This window comes from Larus michahellis, chromosome 3 (genome assembly GCF_964199755.1).
Source record: "Larus michahellis chromosome 3, bLarMic1.1, whole genome shotgun sequence".
NCBI lineage: Eukaryota > Metazoa > Chordata > Aves > Charadriiformes > Laridae > Larus > Larus michahellis.
In genome coordinates, this window is record NC_133898.1 from 38,954,268 (window position 1) to 38,972,347 (window position 18,080).

Consider the following 18,080-nt stretch of genomic DNA (forward strand, 5'->3'; position numbering starts at 1 on the left):
CTGTTGCCCTTGTCACTTAAACTAATGTTCAGGTGGGCACAGATACATTTTCCTGTTCAAGCTCATGCGCGGGCAAACGTTATTCCTGGTCACACGCTGTTGACTCATTCCTCCTTAAAATCCTGCTGAACCCATCGGCAATGCTGTACATCAGGCGGGCAGTAGTCAGCATCAGTTTCCTCTGTTATCTATGCAGCAAATAGAAGAGCAGGGAAGAGAGGAGGGGGTGGTACTGTAAATAAGTAAAAAGCATTGCTGGATCCACAGAACTGGAAATGGAAATGCGTTAAACTGTTTCGATCAGCTCTTGAAGCCATCGCTCAATGTCAGTGCTCTTTGCTGGTGTCCTGCTCCCTCTGAAACATAAGCTTCGATATTAACTGCTCCATTAAAAGCGCTCTTGAGACATGCTTCTGGCATGGAGATGTTTCTTGAGAGTGGCTGGGACGGGGCTTTTGGCTTCTGGGAACTCCTTGCAGTTCTCCCTGCCTATGTGAAAGGAGTCTAAGAGAAATGAGACTGTCTGTGGCCAGAGCTGACCCATATCTGTGGCTGAGCAGGCTTATCTATCTTCCAGCTTGGACATGTGAGCTGGAGTATGGAGCCATCTGCTAAGAGTTTTAGACTTGGCTGGTTTCATTTCTGAGTATATTTATTATTAGTTACTGGTTTAATATTTTTTTTCTTTTTTATTTTCATCAGCGCAGTCTGTCCTGACACCCTCCTCCAAGCTGAGGAGTGCAGTTCAGGATCTAACCTGGGGGCAGAAGGTGATTTATTTATTTTATTTTTTTCTGCCCTTGAAGTGGCAGGGGCTTTCCTGCCCTTCCATTCATGCTTCAGTATCGTTGTTCTACATGGTACAGGTCTTGTTCCCAAAAGAGGGAAACACCAGGCTCTCATACCAACCAGAGCTCTGGGATGCTCTAATTCACTTTAAACTGTCAGAGGCTTATGAATGAACTGATGTTCTGGGGAAGTTGTTTTGCTATTCAAAGCCACAGGAGAAATGTGCCTTCTGCAAGTTTAGTGTTTGCAAACCTGGAGACTTTCATTAGTGAAAGGAAGAAAACCATTTGTAGTCATGGGCATGACCTCGAACCAGTAGTCTGAACAAAGCCTGACCCCGTCTCTGGTCCCACTTTGATGGGAATCCTCCCTGTTTATCCCCTAATTTGTCCTGTGGAGGTTTGTGTGACTGCACTGAAAGCATGCACATTCTTTCTGTGTTTCTGCCAATACACAGAACCCCCCACTCACCCCGTTAAGGGCAGAGAGTTTTGTTCCTGATGGTCAACACGCTTTCCGCCAGTGCTACTGTGGCTGGGATTAAGTTGCTTAGAGCTTGTGTTTGTGCACATAGCCCTGTCCTCGGCAATGCGGCGTTAGGATTGCCTGCGCTGCTTCCCGGTGCCTGGGCCGCTAACAGCTAATTAGAATTGTCAGTCTAAGGACAGGCTGGAGGAGGAATCAGTTTTACTCACTCATGGCTGTGAACCCAAATGGCCATGGTTCAGAGCACAGTAACAACCACAGAGGCTTGGCTGGCCTCTGATTTGCTTTGACAATTACCATCTATTGGTCCTGGGGCCTGGCAGACGGAGGCAGTGGCGGCACTTACATCACTTTCGGATTGGGTCTTCAGATGGGGTTGTACCTAGTGCGTCTGAAAAGAGGATGGCTCCTGTTCGTCTAGGACTTGGTGGCCCTACCCTCCTGCCAGTCTCATGGCATCGAGGGGCAGGTAGTCTGACAGGATGCTAAAACCTTCTTCTTTGTGACCACCTTAAAGACCACCAGTCTTTATGTTTGCAGAGCAAAGCCCCGGGGCTCTCAGTGCGGCTTTCTTGTAGTGTTTGGTGCACATAGCTTTGGAGGACAATGTCTTTCACAGGGTAAAGCAGTTCTATGAATTTTGACCGGCCTGAATTTTTCCCCTCAGTGTGTAGTGATTAGGACTTGCTCTGCAGGACCCTGGTCTCTTCTCTGCTTCCTACCTTGTGGGGAAGGTTCCCACATGCTGCCATTCACCAAGATTTTCTTGGGAAGTCCCCCTTGCGCCCTGAGAGCTTTTCCGGTTTACCTCTTTGATTGAAATTGGTCTGACAGAACATGCCTGCACGCTGTGGTGGCCAGGAGATATGGGAGACTTGAGACATAAAGCAAAAGGCCCAGATGGCAGGGAGAATTCACCGGAGCAGTGGAGGCTGGGGAGCAGATTTTGCAAAGGTGGCATGTTCAGTCTGTGGCACCACACATTGGATGCAAAGTACCGGGAGGCCTCCTCGCTGTGCCCTGAGTAAATACCCGTGGAAGAAGAGAGGATGATACCCAGATACGTGTGTCAGGAAGGTAGAAGCTCTCCTTAAGGAGGGGACCTGGGGCTGCTACATGAGATTGCAGCCTGCCTGCGCTGCTGTTCAGGCTTTGTGCGGCTCATTCCTCATCTCTAAACACCTCTGTGGTTGCAATGATAGGCTGAGTAAAAGCTTGTGTGAGAGCTCCTCGCCTAGAGAGATGAATTTGTTTGTTCAGAGAGAACTGGTTTAAATCAGCTAATCCATTTCTCAGATATTGTTGGGAGAAACAAATACATTTTCCATAAGCTGCCATTATCCTGTTTTTTGGCCAGACTCTTCAGGAAGAGCGACTTAATTTTATCGAGAGAGAGAGACATCCAGGCTATACAATTTTGTCAGGAAAGGAGAGACGAGAGCTGCGTAGACATGGTAGATGGCAGACAGTCTTGGCCATCTCTGTGGACCTACCCTGCGGCCCTTTCAGGGCCGACCATCACATCTTGTACTGTTCTGATTCACGTACTCCTTTTAAGGTTTTCCTGCTATGGCAGCTATTTTCCCTGAAGGACCTAGCTACACATCCACTTGTTGCGATAAAAAAACAACTCCACAGTCCTCTCAAACGCTTTGTGCTGGGCATTCTGCAAGGCTGTGCATGTTTGGGTCTCACCCAAGCGTGTCCTCATCTTGAAGCCACAGGAGCATACTGCTGCTGAAGTACTCTCAGACGCTTTCCCAGTGCTTCCCATCTTGCCGTTCTGAAGAAACTGCTTTGGTTTTTAGCCCTCTTGTTGTTGTCTGGGCTTAGGCCACAGGTGAAACCACCTTTATCAAAGATCTCCGAACTGCAATACAGCTGGTGGTACCCAGGCTGCGTCGAGGCAGCCTGGCTGGAGGGAGAGGTTGTCCTGGCTCTGCTTCTGTTTGCACGGGGGTGTAACACAGGTTCCTCTCGAACATATGTCGTAAGTCCTTCTGCCGCACACTTACCTCCAGTCAGAAGGTCAGAGATGGTGAGCTTGGCACAGCAGCTGATGCCAAGCTTTCTCTCTTGGTCTGCGCAGCACCAGTACGTGTCCAGGGGATGTGGGAAATGGGCCAAGGCAGAGAAAGAGCCATGGACCCTGGAGCATGGAGTGGTGGGATATTCTCTGCCAGAAGTGGTAGACGGGACTGGGATCTGAGTTTATGGGGAATGCGGTAGGGAGAGAAGAAGATGGTACCTGCTTGTATGGGGTCAATATAGTTCAGTATTTGAAAAAGAAAAAATCTTGATTTGGGGGCTCTAAACTGGTGATAGGCGAGCTAAGAGAATGGGAAGGTTTGTATATATGTTCTAGCAAAAGAGAGAGCTGCTCCTGACACCTGAGCAAAGTAGGTTTGAGAAGGCATGCTCTATGTGTGGTAACGCTGGCATCAGGAGCCGTGGGGCAAGGGAGGTGGTAGATGGAGGGAGTTAGAAAGCTGCTGTCAGCTCTCATGTTTTAAGGCTGGGGGTCACAGGAGAGGAAAGGAGGGAATGCTCTGTCCCTATCAAATCCTGCCTCTCGGTGACCAGGAAATTAGCCATGTTGAGTCTTCAGCTATGGGGAGAGAGACACCACAGACTAGGACTCACTGTGGCAACCAGGGAGACACCAAGCAGGCAAAAAAAGCAATTCATTTTCTCATGATAACTCTCAGCCTCCGCACCAAAGCCCTGAGACACAGAGAAGTGAAAACAGCTGTCCACACCTGCAGGGGAGCGTAGGACATCAGACCTCATACAGGACATGTGCCAGGGGAGCAGACCCTCGCTTCCCCCAGCTTCTTTCCCAGAGTGGTGCCACGGCATCGTGCCTGTGCCTTTGCTTTTCTCCCAGGATTTTGGGGGCCGTAAACCATGTCAAGCAGCACCTATGAGGGTGCAGGAGCAGGGTCCCATGCCTACCCCTCACTTACTCCCTGTGCCCTGGGACCGGAGCAGGGCTATTTTCGCTGCCCCACTGGAGGACTATGGCAGGCACATGGAGGCAGCGTGTGGAACAGCGATGCCACTTTTGAGGAGGGGGCTTATGCAGGAAAGACTCCGAGTCACTCCTGATATGAACAGAAGCCCTAGTAGGAAACTGAATATCTTGGGCGGGGGGGGAGATGTTGAATTTTAATTAGTTATGACCATCCTGACTCCAAGCTCTGAAACAGAACAAATTACGTTCACTCCTACAGGGAAACTGTTTGAATGTGAGTTAAATTTCGGAGGTGCTCAGGCTCCTCTATATCCCAGCAGGTCTTCCTGCTGCCGGTTCTGTGCTAGGATACTGTACTGGGAGGCTGAGGGTTCATTTTTTTGGAAGGGTATAGGGGCCTTTTGGAGCTTTCTGCAGGGAAACAACTGTTCAGTTACTAGTTTGTGCTTTTCCACTGGGGCCGGTGTCTGAGAGAGAAACTGTTTTTCCTTTGAAGCCAGGAAACAGTGTTTTCTCAATGAGCAGGGATCACATTTCCAGCATGCACCCCTCTCACCCTGTTTCACTTCATATAGTTCCTGATTTCCATTCCTCTTTGCCTCTCTACTGCAAACACAAATAAGCATGTGTGTGCACACGCTCCCACCTTACCTCAGCTTTTGCTTCTGATTCAAATTTAATTGGCTACAGGACTTGAGGTAAAACAGTCGGTTTTCTTTTATGAACCCAGTGATGAACCTGCAAAACCCTCATTGGTTCCAGGAATTGACAGACGTCCTTAAATTTCCTAGTTGCGCGCAGACCTGCTGCATTTTGTATGATTTTGTAGTCCTTGTTTGTAGGATCGCAGGAAACCATGGAAATTTTTCATTACTCTTGACTGGGAGGAAGCTGACTTCTGAGACTGTTTTCTTGTTTGCCAAGCTGCAAGGGGCTGAATGGGATGTAGAAGAGACTGAAAATTACTCAATTTCTGTGGGGAAGAAGCGTCTGGGATAAATCCCTGCTGACTAAAGAAAGAATGGTCCGGTTGACCCTTCGTAGGCTCTTGATCTGTTGTGACCTGCTCTCCCGTCTGATCAAACAAGTGCTGTAAATCTCATCTGTCACAAATACGCTACAGCTCTGGGCCCAACTCAGCCAGGTGTTTGATGGGAGGAATCAGTTGGAGTGCCAAAACTAACAGGGGTTCCCGACAGTGGCTGTGATTGAGGTCAAGAGAACAGTAAATAACAGTGGCATTTGCATTGAACAGGGATTTTTTCTTACCAAGGGCTGATTGCAAAGAGATATTTTACTGTCCTAATCATAAGCTAGAACGCAGTTGCTAATAACAACTTAATGCAATATAGATGGGCTTAATAGTGTTAGGCCTGCTGGGATTTTCTAAGCAGCTCATAGCTTATGCATAATACAGGCCTTTTAGCCAACGTCTTGGTATGCTGTAAAAGGGGGAACTGGGGCTTGAGGGAAAGGGAGCAGCCCTGCATCTAAGGTGGTTTGCTGGAAAGAGCATAATGGGTCTAAAGGGATGAGAAGATGGTGGCAGTTGGTGGGGTCAGGGGAAAACAGAGCAACACTCAAAATGAGGTTTTGTGGTTTGGGGATTTTTCTCTTCCCCTTGGGCTGCTTGTAGTGAGGCCTTGCAAAAGTCCAAGCTTATGCATGGAAACGGGCAAGCTTTCATTCTGATTAGCTTTCTAGGAACCGACTCACGTGTATAAAGAAAAGATGCAAATGAAACTACTTACAGGTTTTAAAGAGAGGAGGAAAGACGGTTGGGTAGGAGGAAAGACGGCTGGGTTTTGTGGTGTGGTTTTCTTTTTATTTTTTGTTTTATTTTGTTTTTTAAACCAGTTGGAGAAGCTTATATGCTCCAATCCACCTACCTAGAATGCTGGGACTCCAGCTTCCTGATCATTATGAGAAAGCAAAAGCTCTTTGAATCTCTTTCTAACCATTTCGTGCTGCTTGTCTAGACAGGAGAGTTAGTTATATGCCAAGCATAGTCTCTCTCACTAGTGGAGCTGAGGAACAAGGTGAGTTTACCTTTGTGGATCTAAACTTGGATTATTTGTACATTTTCAGTGCAGCTTCTACTCACAGACTGAAGTGACGGAGAATTCAGTGTGCGCCTCAGTAATTTGTTCGAGTGGTTTTTTTACTCTCATGGTTCAGTTGTCATGACTTAATCTAAGCCTGTCTCATTTCAGTTTCCAACTACAAGCTGTGTTTATGCCTTTGTCTTCTCGCATAAAGAGCTATTCGTTATCAGCAGTCTCTTCCTTGTGTAGTCTCAGACACCAGAACACGTAATCTCTCAGCCTTTTTTTCTGTATGCAATCCAGAAAGAGTCTCTTTAGCCATTTACCGCAAGGCATGTTTTCCAGCCCTTGATTCATTTTTATAGCCCTCTTCTCAGGTTTTTTTCAACATCATTCTGGCAGCGTGGTCACCCGTATTAAACAGATTTTCAAAAATGATCTCACAGACGCAGATGCAGAGGTGATGCCCATCTCACGATATGTTTAGTAAGCTTTGGTTTAATCGTCCAAGGATTTGGACATCTTTGGACTACCGCTGAAAGCTGATGTACGCTGGGTTACATCGATTCAGTCTCCTCTTGGAGTCGTCGTTTCTTTCCTAACAAGAGCGACCCATTCTTTCCTCAGCAGTTGTTTTCTTTTCCCAGACCTGTACATTATCCAAGATAAATTGAATGCAGTTACCGTAAGCCCATTCCATCAAGCAAACCAAGTTGTCCTGGTGAGGTATCTCTCTAGCATGTTATTTACTGCTGCATATTTTGTGTCCTCTACAGATGTTGGTATCTTATCCTGACATAGGCACTTAAGGATGGTGATTGTCAGTTATTGCACATTAAAGTGCTGCCTCTGGGCGGGAAGGAAGGAAGCAAAGCACAAGCCCCATCACAGACCTGTGCCAAAGTCTGTGCCCAGTCACCCCAGCTGCAAATAGATGTAAGGTCATTCAGACACCAAAGGTGGTTATGTGTGATGTTGGCTGCACAGCCTGAACGGGAAACTTTATAATTGATGTGCTTTAGCTATGCCAACTTGCTGGCTGGATCTTTGACCTTGATGAAGATGTGAAGTAGCATTAGTTTAAGGGGTTCATATGGGCTCTCACTAGAAAGGTCTTTCTAGAGGAGGTCTTCCCTCTCACTAGAGAGATCTCAGTGGTGCGTGCGCCCATTTAAAATTTCTTTTTGAACTCTTTCAGTTAATGTGTTTTTAATTTGCTTAATGTGGGCTGCATTTGAACAGTATTACATCTTCAATTAGTCTGTCGTGTGGAAGCAAGCCAGGATCTTTCCAATGCCTGAGGATGTTATGACAAGATAGTTACTTTTCTTGTTGCTTTCTCAAACACTACCCAGTTTGTCTGCCAAGGACACATAAAACTATATTAATCATCATTCATTTTTTAACTTGTAAAGTTGCATCCCACATTCATCTTCCATGAGTTGTTTTTTTTTTTTCTGGAATCATTGAGGAATAAAAAGATTTATTGCTGTTTGTTCTGAGGTCTCCTCTACTTACATTGACCCAATTGGTTCGTGTTTGTACTCCCATAGGCAATACATGCATGGAGGGTACAAAATTATTTTATCTCCTCTGGTGCTTGCAGGATGCTGTCACAAGCTTCCCCTCAAAGGCCTGGCTAGATGAAGTTTCCCCCCATCTTTTCCTACTTTCTATGGCATTTTGAAGGTTTTTATGATCTGTTGCTGGTCTGTTATTCTGCCAGTTTTGCACTGATGAATTCAGATCAGGGTACGCAGATCCGGCTACAGGACATAGAGAAGCCTGTCTTTTCATCATCTCTGGCTTTTGTCACAGATTTAGCCACAGATATTCCCAGATTTAAGTCCACATAAGTTCTTTCCAGAGCTGTACACAGAATTATACCCTCTCTCTGCCCACCACATTGGGATGGCTCAACAACCATTGCTGAAACTTCTTTTAAAATGTCCTTTTCGCCTGGGATATCTGAGTGTGGGAGGTGTTCTTATCTATCACGGAGAGACTGGAAGGAGCAGGATGACACGTTACAGCATGTGCTGCTGCAACACCTTGGGCTGATAATTGCTGATGGACTGAAATCAGGATCCACTTTCAGATCTTGGCGCAATGGTTGAGAATGGGGAAGGTAACGGCCTTACCTTTTGTGTCCCAGAAGAGTCGGGAATGGGAACAACAGAAACTTTATGGAACCAGCTTCAGGCATTTATCTGTTGGACCAAAATCCAGGGATCAGGACAAGAAATGGAGTGTATACTTCCCACTTGTACAGCATATCACCTTTGCTGCTGCCTAAGTCCTCCGCAGTCAGCATGAAAAGGTGTCTCTGTGAGATAGATGTGTGCCCACATTACGGGGATGTTGCTCCTCCAAATGGTTCCTGTAGTGCTGGCCCAGTTTGAGGTCAGCCACAGAAGCTGCCTGGAAAATCGAATGTCAGAGCAGATTTATCCAGTGAGCGGGACTGTTCATAAATTTCCCTCTCCTGGTCCAAGTCCAGAGGAGATGGGACAGAGCTGATAGCCAGATGGGGAGGTCGAGGGAGCAGGCTGCTGTCCTTGAATGATTGCCAGTTCTGTCATTGGCCTCCTTCCTGTGCCCTCTGCTGCAGAAGAGACCCCGAGCCCCAGAGAGCGATTTCTGGGAGCCCACGACACCTGCGGCTGTCAGAAGTGACAGTGCTCTTCCTAATGCAGGGAAAGACGAGAGCTGCAGGGCTGGCTCTGCTTCAGCAGCGAGGCTGGTGTGCTGCTGCTTCTCTGGAAACACGGTGGCAATGTAGAGAGGAGACATGAGGTTTCCAGCGGGGGAGCAAGTCCTCTGTACCTCGAGTCCATGCCCTTCTCTGAGACCAGGGGTGTCATCCAGGCCTGAAGAAATGGGACTGCCAAATCCTCTGCCGTCTCCATAGGTAGTTAGCAGTTTTGGGAATAAGGTCTAGGGAGATGATTCTCTAGATGAGCAATCTGCTGAAGATACAGTCATGAAAAGCTATGACAGTTACTGATATGACAGATAAAACAATTTTTTTTCATAATTAATTAATAGAGGGGGAGATGGACACAGGCACTTAATGAAATTCACGCATTGTAAATGCATACAGGCAATGGTGTGAAGGATGGAGAGGGAAGGTAGGACTTTCAAGTGGCAGAGATGGTGGCTATTTGACAGCTGGCTTTTTGGAGCTGGTCACTATTCTGAATGACTTCAGCCATTTTATCTGATGGACCGCTTGAACCTATCCTCGTTTTTCCATCCTTCACACGTGATTGATTTGATCTATCTTGATTCATCTGAAGATGATGATGACAATGATTAAGAGGTAACCATCCAGAGAGTGACAGCAAAAATGCTTACAGTAAAAAATGTTCTAGCCTCTCCTTTCTCTATGCTGTACCTACTGATCCTGTGTTTTTAAATTGCATGCGTTTCATAAGTTCCTGTATGCACCACCCCCCTTGTTACATTAATTCTTTTGGGAAAAATTGCTTCGATATCTGTTGACCTCAGCTGCTTCATCTATGAGACTGAACGTTTGCCATAAATCTTTTCATTTGAGCATCCTTTCAGCCTCTTCCTGAACGGTTACGTTTTCATTGTCGTCATCTTCCTCAGATAATCAAGATCAATCAAGGGTGAAGGATGGAAAAATGGGGTAATGATGACAGTTAAGAGGAGCAGGATATTAAACGATTGGCAGTAGAACTCTGAGGCAGCAGATAGAGAAGTGATGGAGAACTGGGTGTTGGTCTATGCTGAGTTCTTCCTCCTTGGTCCAATTCCCTAGTAGGCCTGAAGGAGAGGCTGAGGAAGAGCCTGGTTTGTATAGGGAGGCTTGTCTTCTTTCCACTCTGCAGATAAATGGAGACCCACTGCATTAACTCTTCCTGGTCTAGCTTCACCCCATGCATCCTTTTTGCTTACTAATACAGACAAAGAATTCAAAGTGAACATATTAAGGGGTGCTGGTAAATATTTGATCTTTTTAATTGCTTTGGATGGCCCTCCTTCCCCTACCAGGTTCTTTCTGTCTTGGATCTCTCCCCTTTCCAGCTCTGATCCTGCTACCCCATCATTAAAGCAGGTCTGATTTGTTAATCAACATTTCTGCTCTTGGCTATGCTGCCTCTTGCTTTCCCTGCCTGTTTGGAAAGCAGCTGTGGAGGGATCATCTAGTGCTCCCAATTTAGCTTTCAAACTGAACACAGAAGGTGAGGTAATGCTGTAACCCAGCTGTAAGCAGAAGGCTCTGACCACCTGTGGCCCTGACAATCATTGCATTTCTAAAGCAAGGACTCTTCTCTGTTTTGACAGGATCACAGTTCTCGGAGGCACTTTCTCCTGCAGCCTGCCTGCTCTTAACTTTCAGTTCCTTTATTAAAAGGGTCTAAATGTATGGAGGCAATTGAATTGCTCACGCAGATGGTGATGGAACAGAAGCCTGTTATTATTGGATTGCTGCTTGGAGTCAGCGGTCACCTCTGCCTGGTATCTCCTCAGGTTGTGGGTGAGATCCTCCATAGGAGGCTAGGGGAAACTCAGTCAGTTCCTTGTAGGTGGCAGCTGCATACTCTGGACATGAGCCCTGGCAGTGTCACTAGTTGGATGCTGTCTCACTATATTTGCTGTGGGGAATGTGCAGGCTGGCGTCTTTTTTTCTTCACAGGGTAGCTCCGTTGTGGCATGCAGCAGCTTGACCACAGGAGGTGTCTTCTGTCCAAGAGCAGGACATGCTGCCCAAGTTTCAGATGCGTGTTGTGTCTCACCTTGCTGGTGAACTCAATAAACAAGGCACTGAGAGTTCATGGAGAGGTCCGTGTAGAGGAGTGGCACTGGCCACTTCTGTGCAGGTGTCGCACAGACATTTACTGTGGTCTGCATTCATCCCACCTAGCAGAGATGTGAGGGCTGGGGTCACCTTAGGCTCCTTGTGCAGGCACAGGACAGAGGGAGGTAATGCCAGGTAGGGACTCCTACCATCCGAATCATCCTCTGGATATGTCCCTTTCACTCAATGGCTTTAGAGGAAGGTAGCATTCCGAACTTGGGTGCCTCAATGAAGAGCCTGGAGTTAGATGGGATAAATTTGGGCTTTAAAGTCCTGTTCCAGCTAGCTCCAGATTTGCTGTCAAACCTAGGAGGATGATCAGTCCTTTCTCAGGAATTTCTCTCATCGCAGATTGGCTGTTTTCCCTCTATTTTCCCTGCTTTACACTGTGGATGGAAGCATAGGGAATGTGTTCTGCTGTGATGGGTCAAGCAGCTCTGTTTCTGCTCTCAAGGTTGCAAATGCTACCTGTTGATCTCTGCCCCATTATAGGTCCCCGTGCCCTGCTTGTCTCTGCCAGGCACACAAGGAGAGTCAGAGCTGTACATTCAGGTTTCTCTTTTATTTTCTCCTTTCTCAAACACTTTGCATGCGATTCCTCTGGTGTTTTAACCTCTGGTTAAAAGTCTAGGACTGTTTCTTCCCAGAGAAAGCAAAATCTAAATAGGACCTAAAGCTGTGCTTCTGCCACTTGAAAAACAGAGGAAGAAGAGAAAGGGGAATTGTAAAGATATATATACATACACAAACACACATATAGAACATCAACATCATCTTGTCAAGGACTTTGGGCGAGCAGAAGAGGACTAGGAATTCTCTCCTAATGTTTGCTGAGATTGAGGACTACTGGGGATAGGACAGAGTTGATTACGAGGACATAAAAACATCTGTGGGGAGTAGTTGCAGTATGCTCAAACTGCAGCAAGGGAACTGGGTTAGAAAAACTAGTGATAAACTCTAAAGTAAGAGGGAAGATGTGGATTCTCCGGTTTAGAAAAAGAATCTCATTTGTTTCTTTTCGCGGGTTGATCATTTTTTTCTTTTCCTTAGTTTGCACTGGCAATGAGTTGCTTTATTCCCAGAACTACCCAGCTGAGTAGCTCACCTATGAATTATTGAGTAGTAAGATAACTGGTTCTCTGCCAAAAGTTAATGCATAAGGGATGCTTTTGGGGAAAGAATATCATTGGCTGACTGTTAGTGAATGTTTAGATCTAAACTATTTATATGCAATTGGGAGCGGCATGTCACTGCCAGCCCAATTTGTTAAACAGAAACATGTAATAACAGCTGCATGGGTATGAGCTGACATCTTCTTATCTTCTAGAAGACAGAGGCAGAACCTGAGGGGAGAGTTGTTGGTCTGACAATGCTCCCCTCTTGCGGGTATGTGGGTGGGCAGGAGAATCCCAGATCCACCCTAGCCGCCATCCTGCTTCACCATGCTATAACTAGCAAAATTGGCTGTGAATTAGAGACAATATTTTCATGTTAGTCTGTGGCAAAAATAAATGAATAAATAAATAAATAAATAACCCAAATCCAGATTGATTTATTTATGCCATTGGTCTGGCAGTAATTGAAGGTATTAGGTCTGAAATGCCCACTTTCTCGCCCTCTTCATTTCTCTTGTGCTTTACTTTGCTAATTGGGTGGTATGTGGGTGGGGGGAGGATTATCAGCACGCATTTCACATACAAATGTGTATGTGTCTTCTGTACGTACACCATCTTTCCCCACTTATCTTTTTCAATTAGGGGAGCGTACTGTTTTGAAGCCAGGCACTTGAAGGTAAGTGAGGCATGGGAATGAGGTGGCTTTACACTGCTGGAAAATACTTGTCTTTGTAGTGTCTTGTTAGCATTAATTAATTGGGCAGTGAGTCTGCGTGGAGTTCCAGCATGTCTGGGACAGATCTCTTTTGAGGAGGCATGTCTGTGAGGCAGAAGGTCTGGAAATTCCCACCCAGGATGGACTTTCTTCAAAGCCCTCTGTAAAGTGAGCTAGGGGTCTCATATATTAATCAGCACAGCTTGTCATGCAGAAGAGGAAATCCTTTAGTAACCCCCTCTTTATTAAAACAAGGGGAAGACTGGTTGAGCTAATTGGCTTGGGAAGTTCAGAGAAGAGGAAAGCAGAAAAGCTGGTAGTGAATACATTTCATTTGCTCTTCTTTTAAAAGCAGTCAACTAGCACAGAACTAAGCCTTCTCTGCTCTGAGCCCTGCTTCTGCGGTCCCTCCACCCACTTGCCTCGCAGAAAATGTACTCAAACAAATTTGTTTTGTTCGAAATAACAATACTTGCAACTTGGCTTTCAATCAGTTTGGAAAAAAACCTGCATTTTATCTCCTTATACATGGGGAGACTGAAGTGCCAAGGCAAAAGGCATAGAAGATGAAAGAAAGATTCTGGCTTTTAACTGAAATAGGTTGAGCAACCCTTCCTCCATCTCCCCTCTTCTAACTACTTAATTATGTCATCTCTCAGAAACAAGCAGATGAGGCTGGGCCTGTAAATATTAGTTGTATATTTTTCTCCACATGGAAAACTGCTGGTACCTACTGTGCGTTCTTGGTGTGGGGTGCGTGTGCTGTAGCAGGGAACAGAATTGCTCAGCTGTGATTTCCCAGCCTTGTGACAATAAAAAAGCTTCCCACTCGCTCAGGTAGAGAGCTCTGGTCTTTTCTGGCGCTGAAACCATGGAGTTTTCTACCTGCTGTGAAAGCAGGGGTGCAGTATCTTTGATGCCTCTGACGTCTTTATTACCCTGGATTATGGGACCGGGGGCTGGATGAGGAAAACACGCTTTGCTGGGATCTCTTTAGTTGTCTAGAGAAGATGAGGGAAGACTGCATCCAGTATGACTGCAGAAGGGTACCTGTCAGAATTTAAATGGATGCTGGATGAGGTCAAACAGGTCTCATAAGGCCTTAACAGCAGTCTGTCCTGATTTGCTTTCCAGAGGGAGAAATTACTGCCTAGTGTCATTAGCCACTATGGATAACAAATCACAGCTAATAGTTGTAACTAACCACAAAGTGCAGTCTTTCATACCAGTTTATCTGTGTGTCCTTTGCAATGTTAATCCAGCAAGTGAGGCATCAGTTACCTCTTACTCGTGGGCTAAGGTGAAGACTACAAGCAGGAGTCCCACCGGCGCTGTGATTGCATGGCTGAGCTTGGAGGGAGTCGTTCAGCAGAGTGGGTTGAGAGCTGCTGAAAATAAAGCTGCTTTCTAATCTAGCAAGGCTTGCTATTTTCAGCACTTGAGTTACGTGTTGCGCTTTCTAGATTTAAATAAAAATGTATGCGATGACTGAATCTGGAGGGTAGAGCTGGAGGGTGTTTTTACAGGGAAGGAAGCCCGGGCTAAGGACTGGGTCAGGATATGGGACTCCCACTCCGCTTCTGTCTGATGCTGCTGGTTCGTGTGACCTTGGGCAGGCCATCTTTCTGCTTGTGCCTCTCTTTCTGCCTGGACACTGCTGCTCCGCGGTGCTCTTTGCAGCAGAGGAAGCGTTGCGGGAAGTAAATCCATGTAGAAAAATGAGAGTGCAGCAGCCCATGGCAGCTGCATGGACCAGCGGTACAATGCGGGCAGCTGACCACCTACAGAGATGGCTGTTGTCAGCTGCCGGTCAGGGTGGCTAGAAGGTGAAAAGGGCTGCCTCTGAGTCAGAAAGCAGGTTATGAGTGAGCTCCTTAGCTCCAACAGCCCTTTCAAAACGAGCCAGCGTTTGGGAATTGACCGGGATATGCTCTTCACGGTACTCAAGCTGTGGGGAGGCAGACTTTGCATGCGTCTTGCATAGTAGTGTTGTACTGGGGTGTCTAGGATTTTTGACCGTCTCAATTCTTGCCTGAGCTCTTAATGCGAGGTCTGTTCATTCTGCAGATGCTGGTTTGTGTTTAAGCTTGTCACTGATTCCTGTGCATCAGTCCACTCCAGTATGAGCCTTTCTTTGCCTTTCATCCATATCAGATTGAGCAGCCTCATGACAACTCCCCATTTTTTAAAATGAAAAAAAAAAAAAAAATTGCTTGTGTTTTTTTTTGTTTTTTTTTTTTCTGTATTTGTCTTACAAGTGAAAAACTTTCCACAGTGCATCACTGACATCCTGGGATGCTCTGACTTCATCGTTGGTGAAAGAAAGCATCTCTGCCTCCTGGAGGCATCTGAATTTGATGGCAACCTGCATCAATTGGACAACATTGCAGGGATCACTGAGTGCCCCTTCTTGAGCTGTGTCCAAGCAGGACAGCACAGTAACAGTGCAAGGAGACCGTGGTCTCTCCGTCAAGCACTTTGGCTCTTGTAAGGAAGAACACTCCTCCCTTCCTCAAGGCTAAAATAAATACAGACTTAAAAAAAATACTTAGAGACTTGACCACAGCTCAACAGCCAGTGCCCTTCTCACTCATCTAGTAGGATGAGCATTTCAGCCCTGGTTACTTCCAGTGAAACTAAAATAAGAGTTTATTGGGGCACAAAGCAACACCCCTTGACATTTCTCTCTTGTGCTTCCCTTGCTCTTGCCCTTCATCATCGTGAACACCGTGCTAGCTTAGCAACCCTTCAGTGCAGAGCATCTGCTCTGGCTCACAGCAGGGGAGCTGCCTACAGCTCGGCTTTGCTTTAGGGCGCCTGGCACGCCGGAGTAGGTTGCCTGCGTTCGGCTGATTTGATTTGCTCCTAACGAGCAGGTGAGTGATTATGTTTTCTCCTGTCGCGCAATAATTCTGCTGCAAAGGCAGGCTGCCCTGCCTTGTATTTCACAGCAGCCGCATCTTAACAAGGTTGCTGGAGGAGCCTCGCTCCTCCAGCGTTGCCTAGAACGGTAATGCGCTGCCCTCTTCACCCCTTTCGTCACTCCTCCTGCCAGCGAGCTCTTCTAGAGTTCAGCAGTGCGCTGAGAGAAAACAGTAATCGTCTATATTTGTTTGCTGTGTTTCTTACCAGGGGATCCCGAAGCCCTGTGTACGCAGAGAGGCTTTTCGCCTCCTCCTTGAAGCGTAGCAACCTGCCGCCTGCAACGTGGCTGCTGCTTCAAAGAGCACTTCAGCTGCGTGAACTGGAGTTCGGGGGTGTTATAAGAAGGTATTTGAGGAGCCTCTGGACAAGGACCTGCCTTTGGAACTGGGCTAAAAACTGGGGCTGATACCCAAGCTCCCCAAAGAGCACCGTGGCAGCCTAGTGATCCAGAATAGCCAGATACTGCTCCCTTATAGCCAGCAGGGATGCTGCTTCCCTGTGGGTATCAGAGACACCTGGAAAATCATTATCATTTCCTGCAGCTCCCTAAAGGTGTCTGTGCAGGAGTCATGTTGGAGGTTTCTGCTCCAAGACAGTCACCATCTCCGGTGTGCTGGAGCTGTTCAGTTCCCAGTTCTAGGGAGTCGGAGCACCAGCTCATTTAAGCAAGCTTTCTTTTGCATTTAAGGCAAGGATGAGAAAAGGCCGTGTTGTTATCTGCTAGGATTTGCAGACTGATTCCCTGCTTTGGTGGCGTGTCTCCCTTTTGTGTATAACCTACCTGAAGAAGTGTGGGCTCCCCAGTAGGCATTGGAGGCCGGAGCCGATGTCTGGCTCTGTAATTGCTGTTGACCTTTCTTTGCTTTCTTATCCATTGGCAGCCTTCAGGAACAGCTGCCCCTTGCTGTAGCACTGCGTGCATCCTTTGCAGTGGTGGGATGACCTGCTTCAGCTATCTCTCCAGAAAACCCAGGGCTCCAGGACTACCTGCAGAGTTAATGCTTGTTGGGTGTTTCCTGGTGCCGGAGACAAAATGAGAAAATGTAGTGAATTTTTACTGTATAGGCGCTTTCAGACATTCCCTTCACAAAGTGATAACATAGGCCTCTCCCAGTGCAATCAAGTAAATTCCATGTTCCAGCTGAATATCTTCTGCATCCTTGGCTGTCCTGCTGTTCCTGTGACCTAAGGAAGCATCTGGAGTGTCCCAGCCCCAGACACTCTCTCAGTGAGGTCCGGGGGGGCACCTTCCTTGCAGCACGTGTCCTTGCAGGGGGCACTTTGTCCTTTTTCAGTCATTTTCTCTTCCTCTGTCCCAGCTCCGTACACAGCTGCTGCTCAGTGTGGTGAGGGAAGAAGCTGCTCTCCCACCCGTCTCTCTCCTCCTCGTGAGACAGATTGCTTTGAGTGCATCTGGAGCCGCTGTGCCTTTTTTTTTTTTTTTTATTAAGCCTTCCTTTCTGTTTTTGCTCCCCTTTTTATCTTTGCCTTTTTTTTTTTTTTTTATATCTCACCAGCTGGACTTGATTATAATGTGAGACCCCACCGGCTTCAATTAAGGAGCAGATGTGACCCAAGAAATGGGATAGCAGCTAGGGATGGAGATGACACATTCATGGCACTCTAGGTCTAATCAAACAACTTCTCACATTATTCTCACCGTGAGGTGGGAGACGTGTGAGCCAAAGGCAAGTCAGCGCTTGGAGCACCCGCGGAGACACATCGCTAGCAAAGCCATCTGTAATGAGCTGACCATGCCACTCAGCACGGCAGTGTGAGCTCAGTCAAGGGCTGCTTTTAATCTACGTAAGTGCAGCAAAGGGCCGCGAGGCTGAGAGCGGGTGCCTAGAAAACAATCAGCCCCTGTCAAACACGGGCCGCCAGGTGGAGGGGACACTTGTACGCTGCGTACCCACGGATGCATCTGTGGCCCTGGGAGAGGGGACACTGCATGCAGACCTATGGGGCAGTGCGTGCCCTCTGTCTGTGGTGAAGAGGGAGATGTCGCTAGTGGGCCTGGCTGTGCTTGGCAGCTCTGCAGACCTTTAGAAGAGATAGGTGCTTTGTAGATCTGTAGTGCATACGAGTTGTTTGTGGACAGGAAGAGCAGGTGCTTTGAACCTGGAGACGGTGAGTTGTGATTGTGCTGGAGCTGCTATAAATCTGTCCTCCCTCTTTTAAATTCGGGCTAACAGCTGGTTTG

The 18,080-nt window shown here is 47.0% G+C and overlaps 1 protein-coding gene across 3 annotated transcripts in view; it reads left to right on the forward strand.

Annotated features, from left to right (window-relative positions):
- MDGA1 (MAM domain containing glycosylphosphatidylinositol anchor 1) overlaps nt 1-18,080 on the forward strand; it is a 147,812-nt gene that overhangs the window by 77,198 nt on the left and 52,534 nt on the right. The gene's annotated exons all lie outside the window — the stretch shown is intronic.